Source organism: Anser anser, assembly GCF_964211835.1.
Source record: "Anser anser genome assembly, chromosome: 1".
NCBI classification, from domain to species: Eukaryota; Metazoa; Chordata; class Aves; order Anseriformes; family Anatidae; genus Anser; species Anser anser.
In genome coordinates, this window is record NC_139720.1 from 152,008,755 (window position 1) to 152,033,346 (window position 24,592).

At 35.8% G+C, this 24,592-nt stretch overlaps 2 long non-coding RNA genes across 5 annotated transcripts in view; one reads left to right on the forward strand and one right to left on the reverse strand.

Annotated features, from left to right (window-relative positions):
* Positions 1–24,592, forward strand: part of LOC310892737 — a 58,342-nt gene that overhangs the window by 22,392 nt on the left and 11,358 nt on the right. The window contains exon 2 of one of the 4 annotated variants that reach the window (XR_014578353.1): positions 20,622–20,740. The exons of 2 other annotated variants lie outside the window; for them this stretch is intronic. This is a non-coding gene — a long non-coding RNA (uncharacterized lncRNA). Of the gene's footprint in view, positions 1–20,618; positions 20,741–24,592 lie in introns of those variants that run through there. One more of the 4 variants, XR_014578355.1, reaches the window with a different exon arrangement.
* LOC310892738 lies at positions 16,333–18,971 on the reverse strand. Its single transcript, XR_014578356.1, has 3 exons — positions 18,862–18,971; positions 17,530–17,653; positions 16,333–16,728 (listed from the first exon to the last, which is right to left on the reverse strand). It is a non-coding gene; the product is annotated as an uncharacterized lncRNA (long non-coding RNA).

The window sequence follows — 24,592 nt, forward strand, 5'->3', positions numbered from 1 at the left end:
CTTGCTTTTCTGTGACATGCATTTTCTGCTTTCTCTTGCTATTTGGTATAATCAGAGCTATTTGCATGAAAAGAGAGGACTGGGGAAAGAGTGGACTTAGAAATCCATCTACCTTTGTTGCTTACTCTGTGCATAAAGTCATAATCCCTTATGACGTAATCAGCACTTATGCAATAGCAAATTGTTAAGTCACACAAAGGAAGTTGCACTTTAGGGATTCTGATCTGAAAGGACTCTGAGGGCTGTTACCGGACGTCTGACTTCAGTGGGGCTTGAAGACATCCAACATTTCTCATTGTCAGGCCTACTTTCCTGAAGTCAACCAGTAAGATTGCCATTGTTTTCAGCGAAGCAGAATGATGCCCTAAATGAGAAAAAGGAAATGAATATTAAAGAAACAATGATGCTTCTTTCATGCAAATTACTATACTAATAAATAAAAAAAAAGAGGAATTAGAACCAGGAAATATAGGAGATAAAGAGAAACTGTTGTCTGAATTAATGCCTTTCAAATTTTCCAATGAGGCATTTAGTTAGCATTTAGTAGCAATGTTCATTATACTTTTATAATTATTTAGAGCTTTCTCCCTCAGAAACTGGTTGCAGTGAAAGACTGTATCATGGTTCAGTAGTTAGGGATTCTTTTACACTACTATGCAAAAAAGAATAGAGAGGCTTTTTTTTTTTTTTTTTTTTCCAAGAGCAGGGCTCGGAACCTGTGAAATAAAGCAGCTCAATTGGAGAAGATCTGAAGTTAATGGGAGTGAATTCTGTCAGATATATGTATTTTAAATTAACAGTAAGTGAATAATGTAAATTAAATGAAAACTAAAAAGCACATTCCCCTCTTCCCCCCATCAAAAACAAACGAACAAAAAACCAAAAAACTATAATCCTTCTGTGTATTCTACCTACCACTAGTAAAAGGAAGTAAAGCAAGTAACATTGATATCTAGTGGATGTTGTAGAAGCCATGTTTAACATCTGTTACCATCCAGTAATGGTAATGCTAATTAAGAGTCTTGTCTTCAATTTCTGTTACCACATTTTTGTAATGTAGTTGAATTTGGCAGACTGGTGAGACAGTAGCTTGTACAAACACCAGAATCTGTCTCCAATGAGCTAATTTTTAAACTGTACTCAGTTTATACAAGTATTTTGTCAATATGTTGTGTTATAGGGTGAGACAAACATAAGAAAATAATCAATACTGATGAATCTGTAGCTATCTTAATTATTTTTGGAGAAGAAAATGGTGTATGGACAAAGTTCAATATTTGGTGCGTAGTACGAAGTTCTGACTTAATAATGGTGCTTATTGAGACAAGCAGATTTTTTTTCTATATTTCTATAAGGATGTAGCACTTGGTATTAGAAGTCAAGTTGAAAAAAAGGTTTAGTAGTGCAATATTCTTTTAAAAATCATAAATATGCAAAGAATTATATTATTCCCATCTTTTTTATTTTTTTCCCTGTCATTAATTTGTTCAGAAGTTTTATTAGTCTACCTTTTTTCTTTCAACTTGACCCAGTCAAAGCAGTTTGAAGACATTTACAATGATGAAGAGGGAGCTTCAATTAACCTTCTTGGCTGAGATATTTGATATGCATGAGTTACTATATAACAGCTTAATTATCTAATACTCTTTGTAAAAGATTTCTAATAAAGAATGGAATTGATTTATATATTATGAGAGCATAATCATTTATTTAATTTCTCATCAGATTTCTTTTGCCAAAATGTATGCAAATTAACTAGCAAGCTATGGGACCAAACTCAGTACTTAGGATCTGACTAGTTACTAGTTTTATGTATGTTTTGATTTGAAGGAGAAGCATTAGCTGTTGGTAACTAATAACCAGGTACTAAACAATTACACTACAGGTCAGAACTCATTAGAGTTATAGAGGTGTATTTTAATGTTTATTCTAGTGATTCACTGTCATAATCTGTACCACAGTAGATAGAGATATTCTAGAATGATTATTTAAAACAAACAAGTAAACAAACATGCAATCAATCAAACAAACAAAAACTAATCTTACAGTTAAGAACTTCATATTAATTAATATCTTAAGTTGTTATTACAAAGATATATATATATTTAAAGATGTTATTTACCTCTGTTATTTTGGTGGCATTATAATTAACATGAATTTCATTGTCTTTCATGAGAATATAAATATAAACTTAATAATAGCAATAATAACAATAACAATAATAATAAAAAAGATTGCATACTTATGGAAAACAACAACAACAATGAAAGAGTAAATATGGGATCCTCCAGAGAAAAAAAATAATTGCAGTGCTTCATAGTAATTCCTGGTTTATCTCAGCCCTGATGCAATATAAGGACACCCTTGCATGGAACAATCAGATTCTGTGGGTACCTGGTGGCATGTTACAATACCAGTCACATACTGTTTGTTTTTATTGGACCAAATATCAAGATTTCTTAATGGGAAAATAATTACCATATCGCAAAAGAGGAAACTGAGGCATGGAAAAACATAATGATTTCTTGAAGATAACAAATAGAGCTAGTAACAAAGAAAGACACGGGAATTATATTTTGATTCCCAATTTATCTGTATTACTTGCACAGATTTTTCTCTCTTGGTGTTGCCACATTGTGTTTCTGGTGTTAAAGAAATGTATTTTTCCCCCTCTTCTCGTTTGGAAACAATTCAGTTTAAGAACTGTGTTTTTGAAAAGAGATTTCATAAAGAGCCAGGACATTATTCAACATATGAAAAGATGGACACAGCTGGGATACAACCCCTTTTGAAGCTGATGTGAAGTTTGCTACTGACCTTTGAGAATCTAGAATTTCACCAGAAGGTGAAGTGGTATCAATAAAACCCTCAAAGACCAGGAAAGAACAGTTTAAGGGAGACATATAGGAAGAGGCTTGGGAAGTAAGGAGGAAGAAGGAAGCAGAAAATAACAAACTCAGGGCTGTAAGCAAGAGCAGACTTGCACAGATTCCTAAAGGTGAGAATAAATGAAACAAAACAGCCTCTCATTGCTAAGACAAGGTGAAGATTAATATTTTTTATGAAGTGTTCCTTTTTTACTCTTTTGAAGTATGTTTCACTCTCCAGATATAAAGCATATCATCCTTGACAAGATGAATACAGATAAACAGGGTTTGTTAAATTTGTCCATAAATGACCTTGCATTTTGTAGAAAACTACACATTTTTGCTTGTTTTTGTTAACTGAAATGTTTGTTTAATTATTAAGAAATTTCTTACATTCTGCTACAAGAGCTTTATCTTGTGTACACCTACGTAACAAGAATATGACATGCAAAAGATTATTTCCTTTACTGTCCTCTGTCACTCTTTTTATTCCTCTTCAGAAGACAGTGTTCATTATGATTTTGATCTAGTTGCTCCAGGTTGACTCCACACTTTCCCTAATGTCCCTAAAATGCATGTCTAAAAATCCCTATATGATCAAGAAAGGGAATTTCACCTCCAACAAGCTGTCTGTCTCATCTCTAAATCATCATGCAGGCTGGGATGGATGACCAGGGGTGTGGTGATACTTCTGCTCAGCAGTTGGCAGAAGATCATTGCTTGCACAGGGCAAAGGCAGACCAGACCTCTCAGCACAATGTCAGTGTCCTAACCAAAGGTTTTGCTACAAAATTCTGAAGCTTTAGTAATACACAAGACAGGTGATTTTTTTTTCTTGTTTTAACTTCCCCCCAAATTTAGACATTTAATTTCTGCTTAAGCTATATATTAATGTTTAAGTGCCATCTTGGGTATCAACTGAAAATGAAATAGAGAATAAGGCCTGCAGACTATGCTTTTCATTTTTGTACATTGTAAAGCAAGGAGGTAATTACCTCCGTTTTATGAAAAATGAAGCTGTTAACAGTAATCATTCTAAGTGTGGGACTGAAATGCTAGGCATGAGCTAGGATTTCTTTGTTAGAATTTCAAACTGTATTTACTATGAGAGTTTTTTTTTTTCTTAAATGTTTCTTTTGTATGAAACATAGTGCCTGTCTCTATTACATATTAATGCAAAAAATAAGGGGAAGGTCTTATTTGTTGACTGGAATTAAAACTTTCCAGTCTACAAAGTGTATTAGTAAAAAAGGCTATCTTTGTAGAAAAATAAATAAATAAATAAAAAATTATTAGTAAGTCAAAACTTCAGGAACACTAAAAATTTGAAACATTATTTCAGCTGGAAACTGACCTATAGAATTACAGAATGGGTTCAGTTTGGCTCCAAGTAAAGAGCAGCAAGAGCTCTGAATATTCGAACTCCAGCAGTGAGATGTTTAAATTTACCAACGGAAATGATCTATCTGAGGTGTCTAAATAGGGTAGGATTCATAGAACTTCAATTTGAGAGTCTCACTTGTGGACTAGGCAATGAAGTCAGATTTAAAAGTAAGTGTCCATGCTTAAGTTAAGCTAACCCTAAGCTATGAAGTAGGTCACTGATACCCACAACGGTAATAAAAGCATTATAGCAATTATGAGGTGTGGGAAAGTAGAAGGCCTGAAACTGAATAAAGATTTGGAATACTGGTATAGTCATCCAGGACCAGCTGGAAAAAAAAAAAATAAATAAAAATGAAAGGCGAAGCAAGGCGAAGCAAGGCGAGGCAAGGCAAGGCAAGAAAAAGCAAGGCAAGGCGAGGCAAGGCAAGGAATGGAAAGGCAAGGAATGGAAAGGCAAGGCAAGGCAAGGCAAGGCAAGGCAAGGCAAGGCAAGGCAAGGCAAGGCAAGGCAAGGCAAGGCAAGGCAAGGCAAGGCAAGGCAAGGCAAGGCAAGGCAAGGCAAGGCAAGGCAAGGCAAGGCAAGGCAAGGCAAGGCAAGGCAAGGCAAGGCAAGGCAAGGAAAGGCAAGGAAAGGCAAGGAAAGGAAAGGAAAGGAAAGGAAAGGAAAGGAAAGGAAAGGAAAGGAAAGGAAAGGAAAGGAAAGGAAAGGAAAGGAAAGGAAAGGAAAGGAAAGGAAAGGAAAGGAAAGGAAAGGAAAGGAAAGGAAAGGAAAAGATCTGCTTTATTAAAATAAAATTTACTTTAAAGCTAAGTGATTTATTCATTTATTTATTTACAAGATACAACGGGTTCACTGAAAAAAAGACCATTTTTAAATCAAAACAGCCTTTTTTTTTTCCCCATGTTATCTTTAAACTGGTGGCAGCGGGGATTATGAAGTAATTATAAGATAAAGCTCCAAAAGTTTTGAAAGAAAACTTTCATGAAAATAGAAAAAAAATCTCACTGAAACTGCTTAGGATAGATTTTCTGTCACCAGAGCAGCTCCATTTCCAAGCATCATTGATACATTCACTTTACCCGCCTTAATATAGCCATATCCTTGGACTGTTTATTTTTGGGTATCAATAACTTTTTTTTTTTCCTCCAACTGAAATTTTCTAAGTTATAAAAGATTTTTTTTTCTTAATGATCAATATACTCAATTTGTTCTCATGACATAAAAATAAGTGATTTTTTTCCCACTTCAAATGACATATTCACGTAACATTTCTTGTTAATTCCATCACATTCTACCAAAATGTGATGACTTCATGAAGAAAAACATGACCAGAAAAAATAGGAGGAAGTACGAATATCTACTGAATATATGGCTGAATATATGTACTGAAATATTTTCTGTGTGTGTGCTGTTCAATCAATATGCAGGTAAGATGACTGAAATGGTGAGAAAATAGTTGTATTCTTGTAATTCTTCTTCCCCTATCATTACATGGTGTAATACCATGAAGGTTTACAATGCTGATATGGTTCCTGCAGTTTTACTTAATGGTATCATGTAAAAATCATTCAACAACAGCTTAGAAAAAATATCAAAAGGTCTTTGTTTAGTGGCAGAGTTAAGTTTCTCCTCTGACAACTTCAAGCAACAGGAATGCAGAAATGGAACATTCTCAGTCAAAACACTGAGCAAAGCTATGGCACATCCAGGTATGTTAAAGTTACAGAGTTAATTTAGCAAGCTAAATGGTAAAGCTCTAGCAGCAACACAAATAGCTAGAGATAAACTAATATTCTGGAAATCAGAAAACTTTTGCTGTAGGTACTACAATACTTTGTGTTTGTTGTCTGTTATTGGCAGAAGAGGAAAAGGGAACTGGGGCAGTGGAGCAGGAATGTAAGAAAAAAAGAGTTTCTTTTGTTTCTTCTCTCTCCCAAAAGTCCTTGAGTTTTCCAACTAGCTTATTAGGATATGTTAAGAATTTTGCTCATGGCAGTGTTACTTTTTTTTTTTTTCCTATTAAAATGCTTAAGTAATGCAAAAGAATTTTTAATTCTGAGTAAGAAAAACAGGCTGCAGAGGAAGCACCTATTTTCAAGTAAAGAACTTAGACTCATTTTCTTAATTACAAAGCTAAATTGCATTTTCTAGTTTAAAAAATGTTTCATATATTATTATAATTAGAGGCAAACAACAACTATTTGATCAATTTACGAGTAATACATAGGGAAGCCTGTAAATATTAGCCATGCAAATAGCATTGGGAGGCTAAAAATTCGCAAGTTAGAATTTCATTTTGTCTTGCCTTTATACCAATGATGTCTGCATGCATACACTTTTGTAATGTGAACCTGTGTGCGTGCAACTCCTTTTGTGAACTATCAATGAAGAAACAGGCTTCATGACATCTTTCAGAATATTTAGCTCTGCCTTTGCACAGAAGTAAAGAAAGAAAAGTCGATCTAGTTGATCAAGGGAAACCAGCTGATGTGATCTTTTTGGACTCCAGCAAAGCTTTTGACACGGTTTCCCATAGGATGCTACTGGACAAAATGTCCAGCATACAGCTAAACAAAAACATCATGCGATGGGTGAGCAATTGGCTGATGGGCAGGGCTCAAAGGGTTGTGGTAAATGGGGCCACATCTGGCTGGCGGATGGTCACTAGTGGGGTCCCTCAAGGCTCCATTTTAGGGCCAGTCCTCTTCAATGTTTTTATAAATGACTTGGATGTAGGACTAGGTGTTTTGAGCAAATTTGCTGATGACACCAAACTTGGAGGAGTTGTGGACTCTGATGAGCGTGGAAAGGCCTTGCAGAGAGATCTGGACAGATTGGAGAGTGGGGCAGTCACCAACCACATGAAGTTTAATAAGAGCAAGTGCTGGGTCCTGCACCTGGGATGAGGCAACCCTGGCTATACATACAGACTGGGTGACGAGACACTGGGGAGCAGCCCTGCAGAGAGGGATCTGGGGGTTGTGGTTGACAGCAAGTTGAATATGAGCCAGCAGTGTGCCCTGGCAGCCAGGAGGGCCAACCGTATCCTGGGATGCATCAAGCACGGCATCGCTAGTCGGTTGAGGGAAGTGATTGTCCAGCTCTACTCTGCACTGGTGCAGCCTCACCTCGAGTACTGTGTGCAGTTCTGGGCACCACAGTACAAAAAGGACATTAAACTGTTGGAGAGTGTCCAGAGGAGGGCAATGAAGATGGTGAAGGGCCTAGAGGGGAAGACGGATGAGGAGCGGCTGAGGTCATTGGGCCTGTTCAGCCTGGAGAAGAGGAGGCTGAGGGGAGACCTCATCGCAGTCTACAACTTCCTCGTAAGGGGGAGTGGAGAGGCAGGGGACCTATTCTCTGTTATCACCAGTGACAGGACCTGTGGGAACGGTTTCAAGCTGAGGCACGGGAAGTTTAGGCTAGATATCAGGAAGAGGTTCTTCACCAAAAGGGTGGTCGCACGCTGGAACAGGCTCCCCAGTGAAGTAGTCACTGCACCAAGCCTGTCTGAATTTAAGAAGAGATTGGACTGTGCACTTAGTCACATGGTCTAAACTTTTGGGCAGACCTGTGTGGTGCCGGGAGTTGGACTTAAGGATCCTTACGGGTCCCTTCCAACTCGGGATATTCTATGATTCTATAATTCTATGAAAAGTTCATGCAGACCTTACTGCAGTCATCTCACATGCTGCTCCTTTTCTGGTGGTAGACATGGCACTTTGCAGTCCAGTATCCAGAAATAATTGGTAGTTCTTTCAGTAAGTCTGCACACCTAACTCATTCCAAGGAAATCTGGCAATTAAAACAAATAACAAAATCTGGGAATGTCACATAATTTTAGCTTTTTAACCTTATTTGCATGGTTATACATAAGCCAACAATCACAGAATCACAGAATTGTAGGGGTTGGAAGGGACTTCAAGAGATCATCAGGTCCAACCCCCGCATTGGGTCCTACCCTCTAAATAATGTTGGTGCTACAAGTAAGGCCCTTAAACGTGGCCTCCTCACCTCTTTGATGAGAAATATAAAACACAGACAGCACTTACCTGTGTATACAAATGGGCTGGTGTTCTGGAGAGGCTGGCAGCAGGAGTTTTTCTGGGTAATCTTGTTAGGAAACCAGGCAATGTTATTTCAATGCCCTTTGAACAGCATCAATTTCAAGGCAGAAATCTGTTTTCATTGTATTGCATGCCACCAACCTGAATGCACTGGCATCCATCTTTTTCTGGCTGGCCTCCTAAGGCCATTCAAGACAAAGCCACTTAAGGCCCTCAGCTGCCAACTTAAATGGATGTTGTGTAGAAAAGCCAGCTCAGCTCTGCTCTCCACGTGTCTGGTGATGTCTTCCAGGTATCACATGCTTCTTTTCCCTTTTTTTCTCTCCTTTGTCATTGACAAATTCTGTAGTAGAACATTTGTTCAAAAAAAGTAGAGCCTCATACAGGGAAAAAACCACAGTTATGTTGGAACAGAATATAATAATAACACAGCAAAATATTAGTAATACAGCAATAATTTTCACTTCAAAGAGATGCAGCTTTGTGAAGGATATACAGCCGTACAAGCTTTATCCATATGCATATGTATATATAATGCATACATGCATAATGATACATTAACACAGACATACTGTATAATGCATGCATATACAAATATGCACATAGACGTATATGTGAATTTTAGTTAGCACTCAGAAGTCCAGACTAGAGCCTAGAAGAAATGCAGCATTGGAGATGACCGAAAGTTCGTCTAATCAATTAGCAGAAGCCCAGAGAAAATAAAAAAGAAAGACTGAATATAATCCAATCTTTCCCCAGAAATACCTGGTCATCTTCCAGTAATTAAATAGTTAAGTGCTTCTTGAACTGGCTCACTTTATTCTTCATGAATTTATTGAATCCCTTTTTGAACATATCTATACCTTTGGTTTTCATACTAACCCACGGCAAGGAGTTAAATCATTGTCATAGTAATGTCATCTTAAAAACACAAAACAAACACACACATCTGTGCAGCTCCCCCATTCCCCAATATTCTGCTTGTTTTGTGTCCATTTCTACTAATGAGGTTATTTTTCACTTGATTTTGTGATGAAAAGTTAATTCTTGTCCTTAAGCAAACAAAACAAACAAGGAGAAAAAGAAAATATTGTTATTCTTTTAAGAAGGGAGGACTGTGGGAATTGAATAACTCACAGGGAGGACACAACACTTTAGGGAACTGGACTAAAAACTGCTTCTTGTCTCTTGGAAGCACATCTTTCCTTTGAGCTAGCAGCTTGTAGATTTTGGTTGATGTTGTGGAGAAAATAAATAAGATGCAGTAGTAAGAGCATGTGTCTTTAAGAAACCTGTTTTGTGCCCCAAAACATGATTTGTGATGTGCAGCTCTGTCCCTTTTTGTTTCCCTCACTTCAGCCCCATAAACATGCTTTCTCTCGTAGCTCCTGTTCTCAAAATACGTGCAGACTAACGTGTACTGGTGCGTAATAATTCACAGACATTTTCCTCTCTAGTTAGGATGGGTTTTAAAGTTAAGGATTTACTAGTCATCAAGATTCAGTGGTGGTTTGGTGTACATCTTTTTCCTTCTTTAGAAGCTAGTTAGCTTGAAAAACCTCATATGTTCATCATTATTTCTAAATAACCGCAAATCAGAGACGTTCTGACTGTATCAGCCATTCCCAAAGTAAGAGGTTGTTTTGTTGGAAGGAGTAACAGTATTGTGGTGGCAACTGAGGAATGTGACTGAATTTAGTCATCTGGGATTTTGTCCTTCTAATCTCCTCAAAATCAAATAAATTAAACATTCATAAAATGTTTTTATGAAGGTGTGCACTAGCATAAGCAAAGGATGAGGGCATCTCTAACTTAAGTTCACATGGAGTTATTTTTATAAGCTCTAGAAAACCTCATTTTGAGGACAGTATGTAAACCTACTTGAAAGCTTGATAATAAAGTAAATATAATTATGGAGACATATGGAAACATCATCTATAATATTTATATTTTGGTATATATAATCATATAGTGAAGAGTTTTTCCAAAATGTACTTAGCATATAAAGTGAATAATAGTCTATAGCTATTTCTTTTGACTACTTCAGTCTTTACAGATTCAAATTATAATCTCAGTTAAAATAACTTCAGGAGGTTAGGTATACTATGGATTTTATTATCCCATTTAAACAGGTACAGAGCTGATAGCTTTCTTCAGGGCAAGAGTCCATTAATAACTGACACTGAAAGCTGTTAATTTCATACCCTTGCTCTAAACATTTTAATTTTTCTCAGCAGGTGTAAAATGAGCAGTTTCTTTTCCACAGTGTGGTGGAGCCAAGACTCCAGTTTTGACTAAAGGTGAATTAATCAGTTGAAAGGGAGCTTTGAAACAAAGCTGTCAGGAAATAATATAAATGTGTATATGATAGCAAACTCTACTATAGGTCTTGAGTGTTTTGTCGTTGGTGTACAGTTACTGGTCCTCTCCTTAGTTTAAGCACACATTTTTGCTATTTCGAAAGGTCTATAGATTCTATGCAATTTAACTTAGGAATGGGCTTTGATTTGTGTGTAAGCAGCATCTAAATTAACTGGATGTTGATGCCTATTCAGAGCTAGTATATTTGATTCATGTGATTATGTTCATTTTTATTGCATGAGACCTGTTCATACACTTTACAGAAAACAGATCATGTTTGATGTCTTTTGCTTACAATGGAAATCATGCAAGGGATTATTATAGGATCTCTTATTCCGACTTGCTGACTGGTAAACTAATTATGCTGTGATGTGATGCTATTCCTATATGGATCATAAGTTTAATTAGCTGTCAGGGTGTATAGCACCCTTGCGTATAAGGACCCTTTGGCATTTTAAGTGTAACTAACTCATATACACCACTCATATTTGTTGCCTTATATCTTGGTAACACGTTTTTGAAATTTTGTTTTGCATACCAAGAAGAGCTTACCTCTTTAATTTATTCCACAGTAATTGTTTTGCAGGACTCAATGCTGTAATCAGAGTCCTTGGGAGTGTTCTTAGGTCTCAAAAACATGACTGAGTTACTGTACATGGAGTTTTTAAGAGCACACACTGGACTGAGAAAAAGGCATGGTAATTTAACTTAGCTTGACTCTCTTCAGTCATGGGTTAAGCTAAGTCAAAATCACCATACATTTGCAGTTGATAAAGAATACACAAATATTGTTACTACAGCTGAACTGAAATTCAGAAACTTTTCTGAACTGCAGTGGTACTATTTGAAACCTCATTTTTAGCACAAAAAAGCCAGCCTTTTCAAGCTATACCTTAATGCTTAACTGAACATGGGTAATAACAGCTCTCACAGGTTTTTATTTCTAGATAGTCTTATTCTGGAATTAAGAAACCGAGAAACAGACTTTTTTGCTTACCAGATTTTCAATTAATAAAAAAATGGTGAAGCAATGCAACAGATGAACACAAAATGGGGAATGTATTTACTGATATACATTCATACATGTCTTTTTATTTTAACTGTAATGTGGATCTTTTTTAGTATTTTTTTTTTCTGAGGAAGTTGTGGGTTATAGGGTGGGCTAATAACATATACCCCATTGCATTCCTTCTGGCCCAAACTTGGATGTAACTCAAAGCTTGTTCTGCAAATCTGCCTGATCATGAGTAGGAACATCTGACACTGTGGTAAACACTAAAATATTATGGGATAGATTATGATTTCTCTCAAATCTGTTTGAAGTTGCTCTTCTCAATAGTCTTCATAAGAATGCACATCAGTGCCCCATCATTTGTTGTAAAGAATATAGCTTCACTAGTGTTATTCATTTCTTTGTAAATAATTTTTTTTTCAATATTTCACAGTGAATTTTTTTTTAAACGTTTAATATATATATAATTGATCTGGCTGAATAGTCAGTCAAATATATAATTGGGAAAATTTTCTTTCTTTCTTTTTCTTTCCTTTTTTTTTCCTAATTATTTGTTGCTGTTGTTACAAGTATGGGTCTAAAACATATGCGAGTATGGTTTAGAAACCTGAATCCATTAAACGAAAGCCAGAATGGAAAACTTGATCTGGAGATTCTTATTGAAAGAATATATTTAATGATTACAGATATGGAATGCTTTGGCTAAGAGTTTTAGACCAAATGTAAATTCCTAAAGGCTGGCTGCAAACTATAACTAAGCTCTAATTCTCTGCTGGAATAAGGAGGACTAATCATATGCATAAACACTAGAACACATTTTTGAAAGGCTTTTGATCTCCCACATAAACAATGTATACTTCTAATAAAAAAGGTTACAGAGCATCCAGAAGTTTACTGTGTAAGAGTATAGAAAGCTTTTCAATATAAACAACTCATTTAACAAGGCTTCCAAATCGTGAAGTAAGTGCCAGCTTTGAGATTCAGTTTTTAAAGGTTGGGTAAAAATAGATTTTTATTTATCAAGGATTATATGAACGTTTTCAGTAACCCAAGCTGAGGAAAAAGAAAGATAAATTAGGTGATTAAGTTTACTAACACAAAAATTTTGCTGTCGTAGAAGTCACTCTCATCTGTATTTTACAATAGTCCTTTTCTTAACAAACTAAAGGTTAAAAAAAAAAAGTCATACAAAGGCTCATTTAAAAATTTTTAGAGTGTTTGCCAAAGTAGCCTATCTAAAATCATGGAATATGTGGTCCCTGGTATGCATCTCTGACAATGTGAAATGCATATGTGGTAATGTGTTAGATATCTTAAAAACATTCATTTTAATTATAGCTTACCTGCAAAATTATCAAAGAGTGGGTAGGGAATGCCCCCAAGACATTACCTACACAAATTGGATCCTTTCCTCGAGCAAGAGTTCCTTCCTCTGCAGCCAATGGATATGAATGACTCAAACCGAAAAAATTCTGACACAAAACATATATAACAAAACAAACACAAAAACAAAAAGGATTGTGTATATATAGGTATGCATACATATATGCATGTTTACTTCTCGCTTTTACCCAGATGCTCCTCAATTGAACATATACAGGCAGACCTTCATTCTGAAATAGCACATGACAAGCACTCAGCTAAATCCCCATGCAACTCTTTGAAAATGTACCCCATGTTGATAGGCTTTCATAGCTGAGCTTCCAAGGAGGTTAAGCCTCATTCAGAAATCCAAGTTATCAGTATCGCTTGTTTGGAGAGCTTGAACAATTCAGGGATATAAACATACTTTTGACCCATTGCCTAGTGATGCTTATTTTCAAAACTTGTTCTCTGTGGAAGTCACAGTGAAACAAAATGCTATGACACTTCAGTGTTGTGTAGTTTTGGATTGAAATTATACTGGTTCTGAAATAAATTTTGGGCTTTGTGCTCTAAGCATGCAGAGCAACTCATTGAAATCAGGTTAATCCCTGAAAAAGTGAGAGCTGTCAATGGTACTAAAGCTTCAAATGTGAATGATCAGGAACACGTGAGGTTGCTGAGAGAATATTGCCTCTGTGGGAGGACTTAGGGAAGCCGATGAACTATAATCCCTTGAATGATTGTCCTTTTTAAGGAAAATTGCTCCAAATGCCTCTTGGGATATATTCCTAGAGTCAAACTTTTATTTTGTCTTTTTTATTTCTAAAATGTACAAGTAGGAATTATCTTTTTTTGTCCTTACAATAATGAAAAAGAAAGTAATCAAATAGTCTGGTGGATTATACACTCTCTTTAACTTTATATCCAGCATACAAATGTTTTGGATTTCTTATCGTGACCACCTTAAAATGTGCTGTTTCAGTGATTTTATTTTATTTTATTTTATTTTATTTTATTTTATTTTATTTTATTTTATTTATTTTATTTTATTTATTTTATTTTTTAATAGAAATGTCAAATATACAGAGGCAGTCCATGTGTATATATCTGGTAACCAGTATGATTTGTCAGACAAGAGTTTTTGTTCATTATCTTTTTGACTCTGGGAATCAGTGTGGGAATCATCTTGTGAAATGATTCTCTTAATTCTCCATGGTAACAGCCACAGAGAAATTGTAATAGACTGGAGGATGAAATATTCCCTTGTAAATCAGGAAAGAAGAAGCCTGATTCTTCTTGCTTCAAAAAGCATTGCCTTTTCTAACATTAAAGAAAGCTTCACATGCCACATTTCTGCTGATGTTTTGAGAAATTAAAATATTTTTGCTCAGATGCCTCAGTTTTTTTTTTTTTTTCCCCTCAGGCTATTACAGATTTAGTTAGGGAGTTTGTTGCTCTGCTACTAAAGTAATGGGTAAAAACAATATGGGATATCTGGGAAGAAAAATTATTTGGGGTCTTGATTATCCTACACCATGGTTTTGGAAATGTATTTTGATCAAACTGTTTGAGGAGGGTAATAAGGGATAGCTTTTGGTGCTGCCCTACTGGTGACCAAATAGGCTTGGCAACTCTGAAGCCATACATCAGCCAGATAGGAGGAAGCTTCATGGGGGAGGTGTTGCTTTGACAGATGCCTGCAGCTCTTGCCTGAACTGAATGGATTGTACATCTGGCTGCCTACAACTATATTACACTACATGGTACAATCTCTTCATCTCCATGCCTCCCACACCCTAGCTTTCCACCCCCCATTTATTCTGGGTCTGATTCTGTAGCTATGACACTGACTTCATCATACAAATCTGGGTAGAGTTTCCACCGACTGCTAAAAAATGTTTCACAGAAATGTGGCTGCTGTCCAGACATCTGTTCTTGTCTCATCTTGTACTTCTGTTTAGACCTTTTGATCTCATTACCACCTCTACAGTTTTGTTTGTTTTACTTTTTGTACCAAGAATTCTTTTTTTTTTTTTTTTTGGTCCCTGCAGCCATTCCTTAAGTCAAACACCCAGTCTCTCTGTCCTCCACCAAAAAGCCTCCACCAAAAGCCTCCACCAGGCTGCAAATGGGTTCTCCATCTGATAACTGCAGCTATCCATCAAACCAAAGGATTACTGTGGTAATATGGTCTATGACTAGGAGGTTTTCTTGTCTCCCACACGTAAGAAGACATTTTGTGGTCAGTTTTGACCAACATTTTGTGTGTCCTCAGAGTGTTACATATTGCCCATAATAGTCTGTTTAAAGTCTACTTCTCTGTTAAGTTTTTAAGTATTTTAAGTATTACCATCTTTACCTTCATTTTTTTTTTCCACCCTAAGACTTTACAAATATTTAAGTTTTGTCCTGTGAAATCTTTTGACTTCTAGTTCTGTGGTCCTTCCCTAAGTGGAAAGTCTTTTGTTCTTGCAGAGCTTAAACCATTCTGATGGGTTAGCAAGTCTGAAAAACAAACAAACAAACAAACAAACAAACAAAAAACCAGAATATTCAAATAAACTGAATTCTTCCAAAACTGCAGACTTGCAAGTATTTTTTAACTAGCAGTGGCATAATTTATCATCACCTTTTTTTTTTCCTTTTTTTTTTTCCTTTAGGAAAATGTGAAGAAGAATTTTGCATGAAGAATTATGTATGATCAACTTTTTAATTATTATTATTATTTCTATTTTAATGCAAAAAAACTCAGAGTTTTACTCTAAAGACTTTAGCAAAGTATCACACTTGCATATTAAACAGTCTGGTTTGTCATAATGTAATATAGAATTATAGAAACATTAGGGTTGGAAAAGACCTCCAAGATCATCTGCTCCAACTGTCACCCCACTACCAATGTCACCCACTAAACCATGTCTCTAGGCACCTTTCCTTGAACACCCCCAGGGATGGTGACTCCACCACTTCCTTGGGCAACCTGTTCCATTGCCTGACTGCTCTTTCTGAGGAGAAATGTCTCCTCATTTTCAACCTGAACCTCCCGTGGCACAACTTGGGGCCATTCCCTCTAGTCCTATTGCTAATTACCTGTGAGAAGAGGTCAACCCCCACCTCCCCACACATTCCTTTCAGGTAGCTGTAGGGAGCAATTTGGTCTCCCCTGAGCCTCCTCTTCTCCAGACTAAACAGCCCCAGTTCCCTCAGCTGCTCCTTGTAGGACTTGTGTATAGCAAAACTTAAAGATGTTTTAATTAATTTGCAAGTGACATGAAGGTTATTCAAGATTATTTATTTATTTATTTATTTCAATTTTACATTTTTTTAAATCTCAAACTGTGCCTTGTAAGTTGAGCTTGTGATGAAGAATTATTGGAAATTCTGAGGACTCAATAAAAAATCAATAATAGCACAAATGAAAAAGGGCCGAGGCTTTATATATATTATTTACCAAAAAGATATACTGAGCTTGAAGGAACATGCTGTATTGACAGAACAATACAATATCTTCTTCAGAATACAATACACCGGTGCAATAAAGGATGAGTCTAGCACTGTGGTGAGAAAAATTGGGCAGTGACAGAATGAAGAGTGCACACAGAAAAATCTTCACTGTTCTTCTGGATTGTCTTCTAACTGTGTATGTTCTCCGTCCTAGTAAAACTAACCCATCTGAAAAAAAAAATGGAGAAGCTTGTGATTTATTAACTTTACATTTTCTGCTTTGGTTCAAATGAAAACTAAGAAGATACAACAACACTGTCCCCAGTCCATGCACTGGAAAATGAGGAGATAAAAGTCCTGCATTTTGTTTTATACCCTGCTTTCTCTTATAAACCCCCACAAGAAGGGCTACCATCACTCCTTAGAAATAATATTGTTTTTCACAGAAATTGAGTTATATAATGCTGTTGGCACAAATTCTAGTGCTGTATTCTGCCTTCATGTCACAAGAATACTGGCAAATAAATTAATACATTTGTGTAGGCATACTACTCAGTGATGTTGTTTTATCTTGTGCCTGTGCTGTACATTTGCACAAGCAGAATTGTTACTGGAGTTTGCAGTTTAAAGATACACAGTGACCTGCTGTCTAAGGTATCTGAAGCTTTTCAAATCTTAAATTTCAGTCAAAAGTTTCACTGAAATGCTGCTTTTCATCATCATCATCCTTATCATCAGGAATCAAATACAAACCAGAAGTCAATTTTTCAGCTACACATGCAGAGATTTTTCAAATATTTGCAATGCTTAGGAAAATCTAATTAGAATAAATATATATATTTTTCTCATGAAACATGAAATATTTTCATGTCTTCATGAACAGTGGTTTACCTGTTTTTTTTTTTTTCTTGTAAGGGCTCTTCATTTTTTATGAATTTAAGAAAATGCAGTACTAAATGCAGACTGTTCCTAGGCTACATGAGAGGTCCTTAAAAAGTTAGTGTAGTCCACAAGAGATGTATGACTAACCTTAGTGATGCATACATGTAGAAGCTAGACTGCTTCAAAGACTCAGTCAGATCTCCTGGCAATGTTTGGACTCTTCCATGTAGCTTAGGATGCTCTTGTGAAATTTCTAACATATTGCTTGTGCCTGTCAAAGATAAATTTGGAATTGATTCTTTTTCCTTTCTGTGAGCAACTTACAAGCAATATTTGATGATGCTACTAGTTATCAGGAGTATGCAAAGACACAGAAGAATAAGGAGAGAAAAAGCAAAAACCAAGGTAATAATATTAAGATTAGACTGCTACTTAATGAAGACACCAGCATAACCTCTTCAGTATGTATGTATGGGGATTTATGCTTTTTAATTATTGTTACTTCTACCACAGTTTTATTTCTCTTCAGCTTTTTGCAAGGTTTCCTGTGTTTAATGGAATCATTTTATTAAGGTGAGGAAAGAGATAATTTTGGAGAAAGCATGGACCCATTAAAGAAGTGAGGAAAAATAATACAGTATTGGTGAGCACGGGGCAGATTACAGTGACTGGTTCAGTCGTTGTCAGAAGAGCTTGTGACCTTTAAAAAAGGAAAATTTTTAAAAGCATAGTCAAAACCAACTTGTGATCTTGAGTCCATTCATGATCATGAATTTTGAGTGGGCAGTCTAACAACAATTTAGCACTTCACTCTCTCTGAATTACTAGTAGTTTTGTACAACTATCTTTTGTCCACAAAATTGGGTCTATTATACATAAAAATCAAAAATATATATTGAAATATTTCACTGTTGGATGTAATATTGGAGGAAGTTTTATCATAGAAATAATCAATTGCAGAAAAATACAAAGGGCATGTGCGTAATGTGTTTGAAGTGTGCCATTCTAATCACAATATCTTACTAGAATAAAACAATGTTAATGCATTCTTCAATTACACTAATGTTAGCAGTTATCCTGCATTTGTTAGAGTAAGTAAAGATAGAATACTGAAAGATAAACAACAGCAAGCAATGACTTGCTTGAATAACAACCACCATGACTGAAACAAAAGATAGTGAATTTATATTGGTAGTGAATTTATATTGGTTGCTAGGTACATCTGTTCCTGATGTTCATGACCTCTGAGGAAGTGACAGCATGTAGAAATGAACCCAGAATATAACATATGAACAATTAGCTTTTTAAGTCTGCTTCAGGGAGGCTTGTCTATGTTCATTTTTTTCATCTGACATTTGTGAACTGCTTTATTCTCAATGTCTATTACCAGATTAAAAAAAAAAAAAAAAGCTTGATCAGTCCCTCTCCACAGACTGGCCTGGCTGAGATGTATTTTCCTGAGAAATGCCCAGTACAAACCTGTCTTCCAGAGAGGCTCTCCTATCTCTGGTGCAAGCAGGGTAGAGTTCAGGAGCCCCATCTGCTGCAATGAGTCATCACTGCATCTCCCAGAAGGATCAACACCTGTTAGCAGGGCAAGTTCACTAAAGAAAAGCTGCCAGTCTATTAAACGGCAATAAAAGCAGTTCATATTGTATGGCTAAATCATAAACATAAGTTTGCAATAAAATGCAATGTCTGCATAAATCTGTCATCTGAAGGATACAACTGGAAATGCCTGTACCTCACCCCTCTGTGCAAAATTACTGTGTGTTATCAGTGAATTCAGAAAACCATCACTTACAAAACCAGCACGTATCTGCAGAGTCAGTTATTGGAAATGAATGCAGGCAGGAATTCAAAGGTGGTACTTCTGTTTATTTTAAGCATCACACCCTGTCCCAGACTGAACATTAACCTTTTTTTTTTTTTTCCTTATTCACTCCCAGTTGTTATTTTTTTGTGTATGTTCAGCTCTGCATTTTCAATGTCTTGGATATACTTGCTCAACTCTCCTCTTGACCCAATGCTCTTCAGAGAATGATTTTAATTATACTATGGTAGTTAAGGTGTATGGCACTTCCTGAAGATTACATAGGTGTCTGAAAAAAGTTTGTAGCTCTTAGTTACACCCTAACTGGGAGGTGTAATTCAACATTATTTGTCAAAAATGCCCTATGTTTGTTGAATTTCTCTTACAAAAGCAAAATAAAACTTAGCTAAAGTACAATTTTCTAGTAGGGGGTGAATATTCTGGCTGTTTTCTCATCTTTTAATTTTGAGGCACAGCATGCATGTCATGTTGATCGTGGCTTCTGAGTGTGATAATCTCCCTGAGATTCTCTTCTTACTGTCCAAGGCTGAGGGTAGTAAGAAGACTGTGAGTATATGGATCTGTTATAGGACACTGTGGCTCTAATTAGCAACATGAGACAGATGGGAGTTGGGGTGGGTGGAATAGAATCCAAAATGGATAACTGCACGCACTTACCTGTGCTATCTGGATTTTGGGGAAAGTGAAACTCTGAACTGAAATTTAAATTAGGTGTTGCAGATTGCCCATTCAAGTAGAATTTTCAGACACTAGATAGTACTGAAATTCTTGTCTCAAGTAGATGGAGCTTTGGTGGAGTTGTCCTTATTTTACAGCAAGACTGAATGCTATTTGTAATATGTTGTATACTAATTAGGCAACATTTGAAAATATATAACTTTAGGGTGTATAGACAAATTACCTTAAAAAAAAAAAAGTAGAATACCCACCTAGCTTTACTATCTGGCTTTAGATGAGCTTCAGAATATGTAGGTGTAGCATAAATAAATATATGTAAACTCAGTGTGAAAAATGATGATCTGTTTAGTTATGAAACCCAATCCAGTATTAATGATTGCTGATGAGCTGTCAGTTACCATGCCTTGATTCAGAGGATGATCTAACATTTTCAAGGCCACTTGAACCATATTTACTCAGATACATCCAATACACATCTAGTCAACTCTAATGCTCTTTAGGCTGATTTCCTATGGAAATTTTCCAGCCTGTTGTCTGAATGGGTGGAAAGATAAAATCTCAAAGTTAATCATGTTTAAAAGATACCATGAAAGTAATGACTGGTGGAAGAGGGAGACATTCTAGGTGACTTGACTGAAGAAAGGGCTTCCAGGTGAGTCCACAGCTTCTTAGAGATTCCTGGTGATGAAAACTTTCTCAGCACTCAAAGCATCTCTTTGAAATACAGAGTGTGAAAGATTGCAGCTGCCTGCCTTGTCTACTTGTCAAGCTGAAGCAGTTCCTTTGCTCACTGTCATCTGGATGCAATGTCCTCAAAGGACAGTGCAACCACCTTCTAAATAGCAGGTAAGCTACACAGATGGGCAACAACTGCTGTTGTATAACTTGGGAGCTTTTGAACTATGTAAGGTTTGGGTAGTGGTGGTGAGAGAGAAGAGTCTGCCAGGCTGCTTAAGGTCCCCTCTCCCAATGCACAGTATGTCTGCACCTGACTCAAGAGTATTTGGCTCATGAGACTGAGGCACAGACACATAGGAGACAAGGTGGCGTTAATTCCTCTAATTGGGGAAGCCTTTGTTTTATCTCACTTTGCTGCAAGAGAGAACAGGTCCTGAGGGGTCGCACTACTGCCATTTGCCACAGAAGAGCATTCAGAGCTCTTAACTCCAATTGTGCTCCTGTGGAGTCTCCATTCAGGCTTGTAGTGGAGAGTAAGAGGCCAATTTAACCTGACATGCAGCATGCAAAAGCTTGCTTTATGTAAACTGCTATGCACTGATACCTCTGGCTTCCAACTAACCATGGTAATTCAGAAATTATCAGAGAAATGTAAATAAAAAAAATGGAATACAAAATAATAAAAATGTGTAGGCATTGAGGGCCTTGGGATCTCTAGTGTAGGCTGGAGAAAGACAGTGGCTCAGACACTGTTTATCACATAAATCAATTGAATCAAGTGGAAATAGGTCTTTAAAAAAATCCTGTTTAGCAGAAATGGAACTTGATGGCTTAAACTTGTACAAACATATTTCAGGGCTGTTTGGAGCTTAAAATACTGATCGTGCTAGGAGTTAGATTTTTTTTTCCTTGTTGATTTTGTTAACTCTTTGGTGTCAGTAGCTAACCTAGCTCACGCAGCCAGGGTTTTGTTTATTTTCACGTTTCCACAGCTTCTGACTAACATTTATATAAAAAGTTATATCTTCTGTTGATGCTTATTTTCTCAAAGGTTCATTATAGTGGCACCCTGCAATGTCAAAAAAAAACAAACAAAAAACAACAAACAAACAAACAAAAAGCCTCCCTACATTTTGGGCAAACTCTAATCACAGTCATTTAACTTAGTAATGAGAAATGGAATCTTTGTAGAAGCAAGAGAGTCTGTTTGTCCCATTCTGTCACCTACCATGCTTCAAACTCAGTACAGAATTCAGTCCCTTTACAGGTACTTCAGCTGAATTTGACCTGTGTTCTCTCTCTTTCTCTCTCTCTCTGCCCCCCCCCCCCCCCTTTTTTTTTTTAATTTTTATTCTGGCTTTCTGAATGGGACCTCTATTTTTTTTCACCTACAACTTATAATACAACAGTATTTGCTGTGACCTTTAGTTTTTTAAATGATACAGACAGGTAACCTTGTTCAGATCCATTTCATACATCTGTAATGAAGTTTGTTTCTTAAAATGCCTAGGTTTGCTTTCTTTTATTGTTCAGCTGAAACAGCAAATAAAAGCCTGCTAATTATGCTTGTCATCCAAGTTATTCTGTTGGTAAAAGAAGACATTTGATCAGAGGTACAGGTTTCAAGCTATTCAGGTGACTTTCTCCTGTTAAATTAATCAATTTAATGGGCACATTAAAAAGTAAGTAGATCTGGACCTTTGTTCTTTGCTCTTTTTTTTTTATTATTTTATTTTTCTCTCTCTTTTTTTTTTTTTCAAAAAAATAGAAGGTAGGTAAGTAGATGAGATTATGACTCTTGTTAGGACCACTGTTCAGATGCAAAGTAAGTTTTGGAAAAGATAGATGAATCCTGTCACACTCAAATTCCATGTTATAATGCATAAGAAATGACCTCAGTGTCAGTCCTATTAGCTACCTTTAACCTCTCTGAATCTAAGCTGAACACTGAAGGTAAACACGAACTCTCAGATTTAGCCAGCTTGAAATATACACTTGTGTCAGCAGAAAAAAATTCATTCCAAACATCTGAGGTGTATCAAACATGGGATTGCTGTTCAGCGAACCTTTAACCTTGTATTTTTTGCTGGAGTATTTCTTTAGGGATAACTCAGACATTCAAAATAATGAAATGAGTGAGATATTTCTACACTCATAAAAACTAGCTTGTATAGTTCCCACTAGGTTATATTATAGCTGTTTTTTTTTTTTTTAAAAAAAACACCAACAAAACAACAACATGAGGATAGAAATCCTTATTCAATTTTCTATTTAATATTTCATTTAGGTAATTTCATTTTAAGAAAATGGGGAAATCCCTGAATAAAGACAAAGCAAACAAATGAAAGGAGGGAAAGCAAATGCTAAGAGTTCTCTGACATATCAGTTTGGACGGGATACAAGAATGATTTGGTTTCTGTTATGCAGAAGATGGCCTTAAAATGTGGGGAAAAAAAATAAAATTCTTATTGATTTCATAATATTCATGGGCATAGATGGGGTAAGCCTAGAAAATCACAAGGTAAATCCACCTAGAAGAATTTTATAATGAAGGAATGTAAAAATAATGATTATTTGATGAGACAGACGCAAAAATTAAATGATACTCAGATTTTTCTGTTGGTGGTCTTTGTTGTCTGTAATATTCAAAGAATGTTCTTGCTCTCTCCATTTATAATCTACTTTGTGACTATATATATATATTTCGAGCATTTACTTATTTACTCTGTATTGCTATTTTAGTGCAAATTATTGCTAAATAATAATTTTCTACTTAAGAAATAATCTCCACTGTTGCAGGATCTGCATCTGATAATTAAATATGACTAGAACTGTGCAGCCAGAGAAGAAAGTGTGGATATATAACAGGGATCAAAATCAATTACTGGGCTGCCTCACTCACAACAAAAGAGAACTATTGCTATTAGCATATTTTTTCTTAAAAATAAATAATTTAAAATGTCTTTAAAGTTAAAAGAAAAAGTATATTATGAGTTCATTTTTTCAGATGACACTTAATCAGAGTAAAAGTCAGCCAGAGTAATTGTTTTTAAACAATCACTGTATCCTCATATTGTTTCCACCAATTTATTAAGCATCTCTGAATGCAGATTGGCTTGTGAGATGATGAGGTGAATGTGACTGTGAATTATTGAAGAAATTCTTATTGTCTTCCAAGATAAGTTTATGACTTGCCTCCACAAGTTTGTTCTACTCAGGAAACTGACTGACTGCTACCAAGATTTGTATACTCTTCTATCTCCATTTAAATCTCTATTGTTTGTCAGCTTTGCATTCACACACAATTCTTTTACAGGTTTAATTCATTTTTGTCCAAATGACAAGTATTTTTATAGAGTTTTTTGTCTTTTTGGTATCACTTTCTCTAACAAGGCACACACTGTATAATCAGCCAACTACTCTGTAATTATGTTGCAAAGACTATGTAAATACCTAATTATTTTCATGCAGATTACTTGATAATTATACTACCAGTTACAAAGTAATTCAAAGAATAATTACCATGTAAATTCCACTTTTTAGATGTGAGGATAAGGTTTTGTTTTAAAGATATAGAGAAGTGCATAATTATCCTGGGGTTACATTCTACTGAGATTATCGATTATCCTACATTTAAAGTATTATTATATGGTTACTGGGCTCCATATCATGTTATCACAGTTTGAAAAAAAAACCACCTCTTTGCTCTCTACTTTGTAGCAAGTGTTAGACAATGACAACGTTAACAGTTTTATACTTTCTTATTGATTGAAATGGATTTTAGACTTTTTTTTTTGATTGTGAAGAATATTCTTTTTTTTACTAAATCGTGCTATGTTTTTTGAAGAAGCAAATGACATGTACCCAGACTCTTAAAGGGGACTTGGATAATGCAAAGCTCATTTATGCCAAATATTCTTTAAGTTTCTAGAAAGGGTACCATGGTGTATGGCTTAAGAGTAATGAGGTATCCCACAAAGGATGCTGTCCATCTCTTAGAGTAGACCATAGGGAGACAGA